The sequence below is a fragment of the Semicossyphus pulcher genome, unplaced genomic scaffold (assembly GCF_022749685.1).
Source record: "Semicossyphus pulcher isolate SPU_LCO1_2020_fin unplaced genomic scaffold, fSemPul1.0.p SCAF_11, whole genome shotgun sequence".
Lineage (NCBI taxonomy): Eukaryota > Metazoa > Chordata > Actinopteri > Labriformes > Labridae > Semicossyphus > Semicossyphus pulcher.
The window spans coordinates 6,427,077-6,439,713 of NW_027211615.1; the positions used below are offsets into that span (position 1 = coordinate 6,427,077).

Sequence of the window (12,637 nt, forward strand, 5' to 3'; positions counted from 1 at the left end):
TTTTAGCGGGCGTTGATTATATGCAAGAAGAAATCCATCTAAGTTTGGAGCAAAAGAGGCAGAAGGCCAAGGGGACTAAGAAGTTGACTTTGACGATCTCTATTTGTCATCGTCTTTCACTTAGGGTATTTTGCCGACTTCTTCTAGGCGAGGTTTCATTTTCTGTCTCAACTGGTGTAGGGAAGGTTAAACTACACTCACCTCAGCTGGACACAAGGACGAGCTTTACGCCTCAGTCTTTCTTGGTGAATAAGCAGCCGCCGGTAGAAAACTTTACTCTCCCCGTCGGGGAATCGAACCCCGGTCTTCCGCATGACAGGCGGAGATACTGTCCACTATACTAACGAGGACTGCAGTGTCTGACGTTTCGGCACTTGAACGGCCTGATGGCGGTGCTCCAGTGTTTGCCAGGAACATGCAGCGGTAAAGCTCATATTTGCTGAGTTTTCCTGGATTGCACCCTTTCAGTCTTACATATTGTGGTCAAACAGTCATACGGTCCACGATCCAGGAAACCAAGGGAGCATCTACCTGCAAAGCAATGGGGAAATCAAAGAACATGACTCTCACAGTGTTACCTAACCCGTCCAGGTCAACATAGACCGAGTAATGGGCATCTGGCAAAACCAATCCAGATCTTCAAATCCCACCTTTGGTTTGGCACGTCCCAGTTTGGTGCTTCAGCGCACCTCTACAGAGCCTCATTAGTTTCCTTTGCGACACAGGCTGCTGCTGGAGTAGAGGCTGATAGAGGTGCAGAGCTTTGATCTGATCGGCCAAGGGGAGGTAGGGCTATCGTGTGCTGTGTGACTCCTTCTACGCTGGCATACGGCAGGTCCAGTGTCCTATTACCCTGGCAGGACGCTACGCAAAGCACTTTATGTTGGGCACAGTCGCAGCTAGTGTAACCGGTTGATATTCCCAAATACTGAGTTGAAGTCATCCGGGTGCTGCATCGGGAGTCACCAGTGATTGAGTGCACGACAAGAATCTTGAACCAAGTGTGCAGTTCGTAGCTGACCGTTTCCGTAGTGTAGTGGTCATCACGTTCGCCTCACACGCGAAAGGTCCCCGGTTCGAAACCGGGCGGAAACAGTTGCCGGTGTTGCCTTTTCAGATTGCAAATAGGGAAGTTTGTGCAGAAAGATACGCTTCTTGTTGCTGCTTAGTACTTTTGTCATTCTTGGTGAATAGTCATCAGCGGGTAGACACTCACCTCAAAATAACTTGTTTTCCAGCATTTCAAGTATTTTGAGTTCAGAAAGCAAGCGCATTACAGCAAGCATTTGCCCACACTCTATTTTGTCTGTTTCCGTAGTGTAGTGGTTATCACGTTCGCCTAACACGCGAAAGGTCCCCGGTCCGAAACCGGGCGGAAACATCTTTCTTTGCTCCTTTTTCTGCCTAAAATGAATAAACAGATATGTCCATTCATATGCAGAATCTGTATTCCAAGGACAACAGTTGTGTTGTCAGAGGTATTCCGCTTACCTCTTGTAGTCTGAGTAGTATTGACCGGACGCATTTTAGCGGGCGTTGATTATATGCGAGAAGAAATCAATCTAAGTTTGGAGCAAAAGAGGCAGAAGGCCAAGGGGACTGAGAAGTTGACTTTGACGACCTCTATTTCTCATCGTCTTTCACTTAGGGTATTTTGCCGACTTCTTCCAGGCCAATTTCATTTTCTGTCTCAATTGGTGTGGGGAAGGTTGAACTACACTCACCTCAGCTGGACACAAGGACGAGCTTTATGCCTCAGTCTTTCTTGGTGAATAAGCAGCCGCCGGTAGAAAACTTTACTCTCCCCGTCGGGGAATCGAACCCCGGTCTTCCGCGTGACAGGCGGAGATACTGTCCACTATACTAACGAGGACTGCGGTGTCTGACATTTCGGCACTTGAACGGCCTGATGGCGGTGCTCCAGTGTTTGCCAGGAACATGCAGCGGTAAAGCTCATATTTGCTGAGTTTTCCTGGATTGCACCCTTTCAGTCTTACATACTGTGGTCAAACAGTCATACGGTCCACAATCCAGGAAACCAAGGGAGCATCTACCTGCAAAGCAATGGGGAAATCAAAGAACATGACTCTCACAGTGTTACCTAACCCGTCCAGGTCAACATAGGCCGAGTAATGGGCATCTGGCAAAACCAATCCAGATCTTCAAATCCCACCTTTGGTTTGGCACGTCCCAGGCACGTCCCAGAAACCGGGCGGAAACATCTTTCTTTGCTCCTTTTTCTGCCTAAAATGAATAAACAGATATGTCCATTCATATGCAGAATCTGTATTCCAAGAACAACAGTTTTGTTGTCCGAGGTATTCCGCTTACCTTTTGTAGTCTTAGTAGTATTGACCGGCCGCATTTTAGCGGGCGTTGATTATATGCAAGAAGAAATCCATCTAAGTTTGGAGCAAAAGAGGCAGAAGGCCAAGGGGACTAAGAAGTTGACTTTGACGATCTCTATTTGTCATCGTCTTTCACTTAGGGTATTTTGCCGACTTCTTCTAGGCGAGGTTTCATTTTCTGTCTCAATTGGTGTAGGGAAGGTTAAACTACACTCACCTCAGCTGGACACAAGGACGAGCTTTACGCCTCAGTCTTTCTTGGTGAATAAGCAGCCGCCGGTAGAAAACTTTACTCTCCCCGTCGGGGAATCGAACCCCGGTCTTCCGCGTGACAGGCGGAGATACTGTCCACTATACTAACGAGGACTGCGGTGTCTGACGTTTCGGCACTTGAACGGCCTGATGGCGGTGCTCCAGTGTTTGCCAGGAACATGCAGCGGTAAAGCTCATATTTGCTGAGTTTTCCTGGATTGCACCCTTTCAGTCTTACATATTGTGGTCAAACAGTCATACGGTCCACGATCCAGGAAACCAAGGGAGCATCTACCTGCAAAGCAATGGGGAAATCAAAGAACATGACTCTCACAGTGTTACCTAACCCGTCCAGGTCAACATAGACCGAGTAATGGGCATCTGGCAAAACCAATCCAGATCTTCAAATCCCACCTTTGGTTTGGCACGTCCCAGGCACGTCCCAGAAACCGGGCGGAAACATCTTTCTTTGCTCCTTTTTCTGCCTAAAATGAATAAACAGATATGTCCATTCATATGCAGAATCTGTATTCCAAGAACAACAGTTTTGTTGTCCGAGGTATTCCGCTTACCTTTTGTAGTCTTAGTAGTATTGACCGGCTGCATTTTAGCGGGCGTTGATTATATGCAAGAAGAAATCCATCTAAGTTTGGAGCAAAAGAGGCAGAAGGCCAAGGGGACTAAGAAGTTGACTTTGACGATCTCTATTTGTCATCGTCTTTCACTTAGGGTATTTTGCCGACTTCTTCTAGGCGAGGTTTCATTTTCTGTCTCAATTGGTGTAGGGAAGGTTAAACTACACTCACCTCAGCTGGACACAAGGACGAGCTTTACGCCTCAGTCTTTCTTGGTGAATAAGCAGCCGCCGGTAGAAAACTTTACTCTACCCGTCGGGGAATCGAACCCCGGTCTTCCGCGTGACAGGCGGAGAAACTGTCCACCATACTAACGAGGACTGCGCTGTCTGACGTTTCGGCACTTGAACGGCCTGATGGCGGTGCTCCAGTGTTTGCCAGGAACATGCAGCGGTAAAGCTCATATTTGCTGAGTTTTCCTGGATTGCACCCTTTCAGTCTTACATATTGTGGTCAAACAGTCATACGGTCCACAATCCAGGAAACCAAGGGAGCATCTACCTGCAAAGCAATGGGGAAATCAAAGAACATGACTCTCACAGTGTTACCTAACCCGTCCAGGTCAACATAGACCGAGTAATGGGCATCTGGCAAAACCAATCCAGATCTTCAAATCCCACCTTTGGTTTGGCACGTCCCAGGCACGTCCCAGAAACCGGGCGGAAACATCTTTCTTTGCTCCTTTTTCTGCCTAAAATGAATAAACAGATATGTCCATTCATATGCAGAATCTGTATTCCAAGAACAACAGTTTTGTTGTCCGAGGTATTCCGCTTACCTTTTGTAGTCTTAGTAGTATTGACCGGCCGCATTTTAGCGGGCGTTGATTATATGCAAGAAGAAATCCATCTAAGTTTGGAGCAAAAGAGGCAGAAGGCCAAGGGGACTAAGAAGTTGACTTTGACGATCTCTATTTGTCATCGTCTTTCACTTAGGGTATTTTGCCGACTTCTTCTAGGCGAGGTTTCATTTTCTGTCTCAATTGGTGTAGGGAAGGTTAAACTACACTCACCTCAGCTGGACACAAGGACGAGCTTTACGCCTCAGTCTTTCTTGGTGAATAAGCAGCCGCCGGTAGAAAACTTTACTCTCCCCGTCGGGGAATCGAACCCCGGTCTTCCGCGTGACAGGCGGAGATACTGTCCACTATACTAACGAGGACTGTGGTGTCTGACGTTTCGGCACTTGAACGGCCTGATGGCGGTGCTCCAGTGTTTGCCAGGAACATGCAGCGGTAAAGCTCATATTTGCTGAGTTTTCCTGGATTGCACCCTTTCAGTCTTACATATTGTGGTCAAACAGTCATACGGTCCACAATCCAGGAAACCAAGGGAGCATCTACCTGCAAAGCAATGGGGAAATCAAAGAACATGACTCTCACAGTGTTACCTAACCCGTCCAGGTCAACATAGACCGAGTAATGGGCATCTGGCAAAACCAATCCAGATCTTCAAATCCCACCTTTGGTTTGGCACGTCCCAGTTTGGTGCTTCAGCGCACCTCTACAGAGCCTCATTAGTTTCCTTTGCGACACAGGCTGCTGCTGGAGTAGAGGCTGATAGAGGTGCAGAGCTTTGATCTGATCGGCCAAGGGGAGGTAGGGCTATCGTGTGCTGTGTGACTCCTTCTACGCTGGCATACAGCAGGTCCAGTGTCCCATTACCCTGGCAGGACGCTACGCAAAGCACTTTATGTTTGGCACAGTCGCAGCTAGTGTAGCCGGTTGATATTCCCAAATACTGAGTTGAAGTCATCCGGGTGCTGCATCGGGAGTCACCAGTGATTGAGTGCACGACACGAATCTTGAACCAAGTGTGCAGTTCGTAGCTGACCGTTTCCGTAGTGTAGTGGTCATCACGTTCGCCTCACACGCGAAAGGTCCCCGGTTCGAAACCGGGCGGAAACAGTTGCCGGTGTTGCCTTTTCAGATTGCAAATAGGGAAGTCTGTGCAGAAAGATACGCTGCTTGTTGCTGCTTAGTACTTTTGTCATTCTTGGTGAATAGTCATCAGCGGGTAGACACTCACCTCAAAATAACTTGCTTTCCAGCATTTCAAGTATTTTGAGTTCAGAAAGCAAGCGCATTACAGCAAGCATTTGCCCACACCCTATTTTGTCTGTTTCCGTAGTGTAGTGGTTATCACGTTCGCCTAACACGCGAAAGGTCCCCGGTTCGAAACCAGGCGGAAACATCTTTCTTTGCTCCTTTTTCTGCCTAAAATGAATAAACAGATATGTCCATTCATATGCAGAATCTGTATTCCAAGAACAACAGTTTTGTTGTCCGAGGTATTCCGCTTACCTTTTGTAGTCTTAGTAGTATTGACCGGCCGCATTTTAGCGGGCGTTGATTATATGCAAGAAGAAATCCATCTAAGTTTGGAGCAAAAGAGGCAGAAGGCCAAGGGGACTAAGAAGTTGACTTTGACGATCTCTATTTGTCATCGTCTTTCACTTAGGGTATTTTGCCGACTTCTTCTAGGCGAGGTTTCATTTTCTGTCTCAATTGGTGTAGGGAAGGTTAAACTACACTCACCTCAGCTGGACACAAGGACGAGCTTTACGCCTCAGTCTTTCTTGGTGAATAAGCAGCCGCCGGTAGAAAACTTTACTCTACCCGTCGGGGAATCGAACCCCGGTCTTCCGCGTGACAGGCGGAGAAACTGTCCACCATACTAACGAGGACTGCGCTGTCTGACGTTTCGGCACTTGAACGGCCTGATGGCGGTGCTCCAGTGTTTGCCAGGAACATGCAGCGGTAAAGCTCATATTTGCTGAGTTTTCCTGGATTGCACCCTTTCAGTCTTACATATTGTGGTCAAACAGTCATACGGTCCACAATCCAGGAAACCAAGGGAGCATCTACCTGCAAAGCAATGGGGAAATCAAAGAACATGACTCTCACAGTGTTACCTAACCCGTCCAGGTCAACATAGACCGAGTAATGGGCATCTGGCAAAACCAATCCAGATCTTCAAATCCCACCTTTGGTTTGGCACGTCCCAGTTTGGTGCTTCAGCGCACCTCTACAGAGCCTCATTAGTTTCCTTTGCGACACAGGCTGCTGCTGGAGTAGAGGCTGATAGAGGTGCAGAGCTTTGATCTGATCGGCCAAGGGGAGGTAGGGCTATCGTGTGCTGTGTGACTCCTTCTACGCTGGCATACAGCAGGTCCAGTGTCCCATTACCCTGGCAGGACGCTACGCAAAGCACTTTATGTTTGGCACAGTCGCAGCTAGTGTAGCCGGTTGATATTCCCAAATACTGAGTTGAAGTCATCCGGGTGCTGCATCGGGAGTCACCAGTGATTGAGTGCACGACACGAATCTTGAACCAAGTGTGCAGTTCGTAGCTGACCGTTTCCGTAGTGTAGTGGTCATCACGTTCGCCTCACACGCGAAAGGTCCCCGGTTCGAAACCGGGCGGAAACAGTTGCCGGTGTTGCCTTTTCAGATTGCAAATAGGGAAGTCTGTGCAGAAAGATACGCTGCTTGTTGCTGCTTAGTACTTTTGTCATTCTTGGTGAATAGTCATCAGCGGGTAGACACTCACCTCAAAATAACTTGCTTTCCAGCATTTCAAGTATTTTGAGTTCAGAAAGCAAGCGCATTACAGCAAGCATTTGCCCACACCCTATTTTGTCTGTTTCCGTAGTGTAGTGGTTATCACGTTCGCCTAACACGCAAAAGGTCCCCGGTTCGAAACCGGGCGGAAACATCTTTCTTTGCTCCTTTTTCTGCCTAAAATGAATAAACAGATATGTCCATTCATATGCAGAATCTGTATTCCAAGGACAACAGTTTTGTTGTCCGAGGTATTCCGCTTACCTTTTGTAGTCTTAGTAGTATTGACCGGCCACATTTTAGCGGGCGTTGATTATATGCAAGAAGAAATCCATCTAAGTTTGGAGCAAAAGAGGCAGAAGGCCAAGGGGACTAAGAAGTTGACTTTGACGATCTCTATTTGTCATCGTCTTTCACTTAGGGTATTTTGCCGACTTCTTCTAGGCGAGGTTTCATTTTCTGTCTCAATTGGTGTAGGGAAGGTTAAACTACACTCACCTCAGCTGGACACAAGGACGAGCTTTACGCCTCAGTCTTTCTTGGTGAATAAGCAGCCGCCGGTAGAAAACTTTACTCTCCCCGTCGGGGAATCGAACCCCGGTCTTCCGCGTGACAGGCGGAGATACTGTCCACTATACTAACGAGGACTGCAGTGTCTGACGTTTCGGCACTTGAACGGCCTGATGGCGGTGCTCCAGTGTTTGCCAGGAACATGCAGCGGTAAAGCTCATATTTGCTGAGTTTTCCTGGATTGCACCCTTTCAGTCTTACATATTGTGGTCAAACAGTCATACGGTCCACGATCCAGGAAACCAAGGGAGCATCTACCTGCAAAGCAATGGGGAAATCAAAGAACATGACTCTCACAGTGTTACCTAACCCGTCCAGGTCAACATAGACCGAGTAATGGGCATCTGGCAAAACCAATCCAGATCTTCAAATCCCACCTTTGGTTTGGCACGTCCCAGGCACGTCCCAGAAACCGGGCGGAAACATCTTTCTTTGCTCCTTTTTCTGCCTAAAATGAATAAACAGATATGTCCATTCATATGCAGAATCTGTATTCCAAGAACAACAGTTTTGTTGTCCGAGGTATTCCGCTTACCTTTTGTAGTCTTAGTAGTATTGACCGGCCGCATTTTAGCGGGCGTTGATTATATGCAAGAAGAAATCCATCTAAGTTTGGAGCAAAAGAGGCAGAAGGCCAAGGGGACTAAGAAGTTGACTTTGACGATCTCTATTTGTCATCGTCTTTCACTTAGGGTATTTTGCCGACTTCTTCTAGGCGAGGTTTCATTTTCTGTCTCAATTGGTGTAGGGAAGGTTAAACTACACTCACCTCAGCTGGACACAAGGACGAGCTTTACGCCTCAGTCTTTCTTGGTGAATAAGCAGCCGCCGGTAGAAAACTTTACTCTACCCGTCGGGGAATCGAACCCCGGTCTTCCGCGTGACAGGCGGAGAAACTGTCCACCATACTAACGAGGACTGCGCTGTCTGACGTTTCGGCACTTGAACGGCCTGATGGCGGTGCTCCAGTGTTTGCCAGGAACATGCAGCGGTAAAGCTCATATTTGCTGAGTTTTCCTGGATTGCACCCTTTCAGTCTTACATATTGTGGTCAAACAGTCATACGGTCCACAATCCAGGAAACCAAGGGAGCATCTACCTGCAAAGCAATGGGGAAATCAAAGAACATGACTCTCACAGTGTTACCTAACCCGTCCAGGTCAACATAGACCGAGTAATGGGCATCTGGCAAAACCAATCCAGATCTTCAAATCCCACCTTTGGTTTGGCACGTCCCAGGCACGTCCCAGAAACCGGGCGGAAACATCTTTCTTTGCTCCTTTTTCTGCCTAAAATGAATAAACAGATATGTCCATTCATATGCAGAATCTGTATTCCAAGAACAACAGTTTTGTTGTCCGAGGTATTCCGCTTACCTTTTGTAGTCTTAGTAGTATTGACCGGCCGCATTTTAGCGGGCGTTGATTATATGCAAGAAGAAATCCATCTAAGTTTGGAGCAAAAGAGGCAGAAGGCCAAGGGGACTAAGAAGTTGACTTTGACGATCTCTATTTGTCATCGTCTTTCACTTAGGGTATTTTGCCGACTTCTTCTAGGCGAGGTTTCATTTTCTGTCTCAATTGGTGTAGGGAAGGTTAAACTACACTCACCTCAGCTGGACACAAGGACGAGCTTTACGCCTCAGTCTTTCTTGGTGAATAAGCAGCCGCCGGTAGAAAACTTTACTCTCCCCGTCGGGGAATCGAACCCCGGTCTTCCGCGTGACAGGCGGAGATACTGTCCACTATACTAACGAGGACTGCGGTGTCTGATGTTTCGGCACTTGAACGGCCTGATGGCGGTGCTCCAGTGTTTGCCAGGAACATGCAGCGGTAAAGCTCATATTTGCTGAGTTTTCCTGGATTGCACCCTTTCAGTCTTACATATTGTGGTCAAACAGTCATACGGTCCACAATCCAGGAAACCAAGGGAGCATCTACCTGCAAAGCAATGGGGAAATCAAAGAACATGACTCTCACAGTGTTACCTAACCCGTCCAGGTCAACATAGACCGAGTAATGGGCATCTGGCAAAACCAATCCAGATCTTCAAATCCCACCTTTGGTTTGGCACGTCCCAGGCACGTCCCAGAAACCGGGCGGAAACATCTTTCTTTGCTCCTTTTTCTGCCTAAAATGAATAAACAGATATGTCCATTCATATGCAGAATCTGTATTCCAAGAACAACAGTTTTGTTGTCCGAGGTATTCCGCTTACCTTTTGTAGTCTTAGTAGTATTGACCGGCCGCATTTTAGCGGGCGTTGATTATATGCAAGAAGAAATCCATCTAAGTTTGGAGCAAAAGAGGCAGAAGGCCAAGGGGACTAAGAAGTTGACTTTGACGATCTCTATTTGTCATCGTCTTTCACTTAGGGTATTTTGCCGACTTCTTCTAGGCGAGGTTTCATTTTCTGTCTCAATTGGTGTAGGGAAGGTTAAACTACACTCACCTCAGCTGGACACAAGGACGAGCTTTACGCCTCAGTCTTTCTTGGTGAATAAGCAGCCGCCGGTAGAAAACTTTACTCTCCCCGTCGGGGAATCGAACCCCTGTCTTCCGCGTGACAGGTGGAGATACTGTCCACTATACTAACGAGGACTGCGGTGTCTGACGTTTCGGCACTTGAACGGCCTGATGGCGGTGCTCCAGTGTTTGCCAGGAACATGCAGCGGTAAAGCTCATATTTGCTGAGTTTTCCTGGATTGCACCCTTTCAGTCTTACATATTGTGGTCAAACAGTCATACGGTCCACAATCCAGGAAACCAAGGGAGCATCTACCTGCAAAGCAATGGGGAAATCAAAGAACATGACTCTCACAGTGTTACCTAACCCGTCCAGGTCAACATAGACCGAGTAATGGGCATCTGGCAAAACCAATCCAGATCTTCAAATCCCACCTTTGGTTTGGCACGTCCCAGTTTGGTGCTTCAGCGCACCTCTACAGAGCCTCATTAGTTTCCTTTGCGACACAGGCTGCTGCTGGAGTAGAGGCTGATAGAGGTGCAGAGCTTTGATCTGATCGGCCAAGGGGAGGTAGGGCTATCGTGTGCTGTGTGACTCCTTCTATGCTGGCATACAGCAGGTCCAGTGTCCCATTACCCTGGCAGGACGCTACGCAAAGCACTTTATGTTGGGCACAGTCGCAGCTAGTGTAACCGGTTGATATTCCCAAATACTGAGTTGAAGTCATCCGGGTGCTGCATCGGGAGTCACCAGTGATTGAGTGCACGACACGAATCTTGAACCAAGTGTGCAGTTCGTAGCTGACCGTTTCCGTAGTGTAGTGGTCATCACGTTCGCCTCACACGCGAAAGGTCCCCGGTTCGAAACCGGGCGGAAACAGTTGCCGGTGTTGCCTTTTCAGATTGCAAATAGGGAAGTTTGTGCAGAAAGATACGCTTCTTGTTGCTGCTTAGTACTTTTGTCATTCTTGGTGAATAGTCATCAGCGGGTAGACACTCACCTCAAAATAACTTGTTTTCCAGCATTTCAAGTATTTTGAGTTCAGAAAGCAAGCGCATTACAGCAAGCATTTGCCCACACTCTATTTTGTCTGTTTCCGTAGTGTAGTGGTTATCACGCTCGCCTAACACGCGAAAGGTCCCCGGTTCGAAACCGGGCGGAAACATCTTTCTTTGCTCCTTTTTCTGCCTAAAATGAATAAACAGATATGTCCATTCATATGCAGAATCTGTATTCCAAGGACAACAGTTGTGTTGTCAGAGGTATTCCGCTTACCTCTTGTAGTCTGAGTAGTATTGACCGGACGCATTTTAGCGAGCGTTGATTATATGCGAGAAGAAATCAATCTAAGTTTGGAGCAAAAGAGGCAGAAGGCCAAGGGGACTGAGAAGTTGACTTTGACGACCTCTATTTCTCATCGTCTTTCACTTAGGGTATTTTGCCGACTTCTTCCAGGCCAATTTCATTTTCTGTCTCAATTGGTGTGGGGAAGGTTGAACTACACTCACCTCAGCTGGACACAAGGACGAGCTTTATGCCTCAGTCTTTCTTGGTGAATAAGCAGCCGCCGGTAGAAAACTTTACTCACCCCGTCGGGGAATCGAACCCCGGTCTTCCGCGTGACAGGCGGAGATACTGTCCACTATACTAACGAGGACTGCGGTGTCTGACATTTCGGCACTTGAACGGCCTGATGGCGGTGCTCCAGTGTTTGCCAGGAACATGCAGCGGTAAAGCTCATATTTGCTGAGTTTTCCTGGATTGCACCCTTTCAGTCTTACATACTGTGGTCAAACAGTCATACGGTCCACAATCCAGGAAACCAAGGGAGCATCTACCTGCAAAGCAATGGGGAAATCAAAGAACATGACTCTCACAGTGTTACCTAACCCGTCCAGGTCAACATAGGCCGAGTAATGGGCATCTGGCAAAACCAATCCAGATCTTCAAATCCCACCTTTGGTTTGGCACGTCCCAGTTTGTTGCTTCAGCGCACCTCTACAGAGCCTCATTAGTTTCCTTTGCGACACAGGCTGCTGCTGGAGTAGAGGCTGACAGAGGTGCAGAGCTTTGATCTGATCGGCCAAGGGGAGGTAGGGCTATCGTGTGCTGTGTGACTCCTTCTACGCTGGCATACGGCAGGTCCAGTGTCCTATTACCCTGGCAGGACGCTACGCAAAGCACTTTATGTTGGGCACAGTCGCAGCTCGTGTAACCGGTTGATATTCCCAAATACTGAGTTGAAGTCATCCGGGTGCTGCATCGGGAGTCACCAGTGATTGAGTGCACGACAAGAATCTTGAACCAAGTGTGCAGTTCGTAGCTGACCGTTTCCGTAGTGTAGTGGTTATCAAGTTCGCCTAACACGCGAAAGGTCCCTGGTTCGAAACCGGGCGGAAACATCTTTCTTTGCTCCTTTTTCTGCCTAAAATGAATAAACAGATATGTCCATTCATATGCAGAATCTGTATTCCAAGGACAACAGTTTTGTTGTCCGAGGTATTCCGCTTACCTTTTGTAGTCTTAGTAGTATTGACCGGCCGCATTTTAGCGGGCGTTGATTATATGCAAGAAGAAATCCATCTAAGTTTGGAGCAAAAGAGGCAGAAGGCCAAGGGGACTAAGAAGTTGACTTTGACGATCTCTATTTGTCATCGTCTTTCACTTAGGGTATTTTGCCGACTTCTTCTAGGCGAGGTTTCATTTTCTGTCTCAATTGGTGTAGGGAAGGTTAAACTACACTCACCTCAGCTGGACACAAGGACGAGCTTTACGCCTCAGTCTTTCTTGGTGAATAAGCAGCC

The 12,637-nt window shown here is 47.7% G+C and overlaps 16 non-coding genes across 16 annotated transcripts; 9 read left to right on the forward strand and 7 right to left on the reverse strand.

Moving 5' to 3' along the window:
- Positions 1-278: 278 nt before the first annotated feature.
- trnad-guc (transfer RNA aspartic acid (anticodon GUC)) lies at positions 279-350 on the reverse strand. Its single transcript has one exon. It is a non-coding gene; the product is annotated as a tRNA-Asp (tRNA).
- Positions 351-1,022: 672 nt separating this feature from the next.
- On the forward strand, positions 1,023-1,095 carry trnav-cac (transfer RNA valine (anticodon CAC)). Its single transcript has one exon. It is a non-coding gene; the product is annotated as a tRNA-Val (tRNA).
- A 213-nt stretch (positions 1,096-1,308) lies between these two features.
- On the forward strand, positions 1,309-1,381 carry trnav-aac (transfer RNA valine (anticodon AAC)). The gene has a single exon. It is a non-coding gene; the product is annotated as a tRNA-Val (tRNA).
- Positions 1,382-1,801: 420 nt separating this feature from the next.
- Positions 1,802-1,873, reverse strand: trnad-guc (transfer RNA aspartic acid (anticodon GUC)). Its single transcript has one exon. It is a non-coding gene; the product is annotated as a tRNA-Asp (tRNA).
- A 769-nt stretch (positions 1,874-2,642) lies between these two features.
- On the reverse strand, positions 2,643-2,714 carry trnad-guc (transfer RNA aspartic acid (anticodon GUC)). The gene has a single exon. It is a non-coding gene; the product is annotated as a tRNA-Asp (tRNA).
- A 1,610-nt stretch (positions 2,715-4,324) lies between these two features.
- On the reverse strand, positions 4,325-4,396 carry trnad-guc (transfer RNA aspartic acid (anticodon GUC)). Its single transcript has one exon. It is a non-coding gene; the product is annotated as a tRNA-Asp (tRNA).
- Positions 4,397-5,068: 672 nt separating this feature from the next.
- Positions 5,069-5,141, forward strand: trnav-cac (transfer RNA valine (anticodon CAC)). Its single transcript has one exon. It is a non-coding gene; the product is annotated as a tRNA-Val (tRNA).
- A 213-nt stretch (positions 5,142-5,354) lies between these two features.
- Positions 5,355-5,427, forward strand: trnav-aac (transfer RNA valine (anticodon AAC)). Its single transcript has one exon. It is a non-coding gene; the product is annotated as a tRNA-Val (tRNA).
- A 1,165-nt stretch (positions 5,428-6,592) lies between these two features.
- On the forward strand, positions 6,593-6,665 carry trnav-cac (transfer RNA valine (anticodon CAC)). Its single transcript has one exon. It is a non-coding gene; the product is annotated as a tRNA-Val (tRNA).
- A 213-nt stretch (positions 6,666-6,878) lies between these two features.
- On the forward strand, positions 6,879-6,951 carry trnav-aac (transfer RNA valine (anticodon AAC)). Its single transcript has one exon. It is a non-coding gene; the product is annotated as a tRNA-Val (tRNA).
- A 421-nt stretch (positions 6,952-7,372) lies between these two features.
- On the reverse strand, positions 7,373-7,444 carry trnad-guc (transfer RNA aspartic acid (anticodon GUC)). Its single transcript has one exon. It is a non-coding gene; the product is annotated as a tRNA-Asp (tRNA).
- A 1,610-nt stretch (positions 7,445-9,054) lies between these two features.
- Positions 9,055-9,126, reverse strand: trnad-guc (transfer RNA aspartic acid (anticodon GUC)). Its single transcript has one exon. It is a non-coding gene; the product is annotated as a tRNA-Asp (tRNA).
- Positions 9,127-10,639: 1,513 nt separating this feature from the next.
- trnav-cac (transfer RNA valine (anticodon CAC)) lies at positions 10,640-10,712 on the forward strand. The gene has a single exon. It is a non-coding gene; the product is annotated as a tRNA-Val (tRNA).
- Positions 10,713-10,925: 213 nt separating this feature from the next.
- Positions 10,926-10,998, forward strand: trnav-aac (transfer RNA valine (anticodon AAC)). The gene has a single exon. It is a non-coding gene; the product is annotated as a tRNA-Val (tRNA).
- Positions 10,999-11,416: 418 nt separating this feature from the next.
- trnad-guc (transfer RNA aspartic acid (anticodon GUC)) lies at positions 11,417-11,490 on the reverse strand. The gene has a single exon. It is a non-coding gene; the product is annotated as a tRNA-Asp (tRNA).
- Positions 11,491-12,162: 672 nt separating this feature from the next.
- trnav-aac (transfer RNA valine (anticodon AAC)) lies at positions 12,163-12,235 on the forward strand. Its single transcript has one exon. It is a non-coding gene; the product is annotated as a tRNA-Val (tRNA).
- Positions 12,236-12,637: the final 402 nt, after the last annotated feature.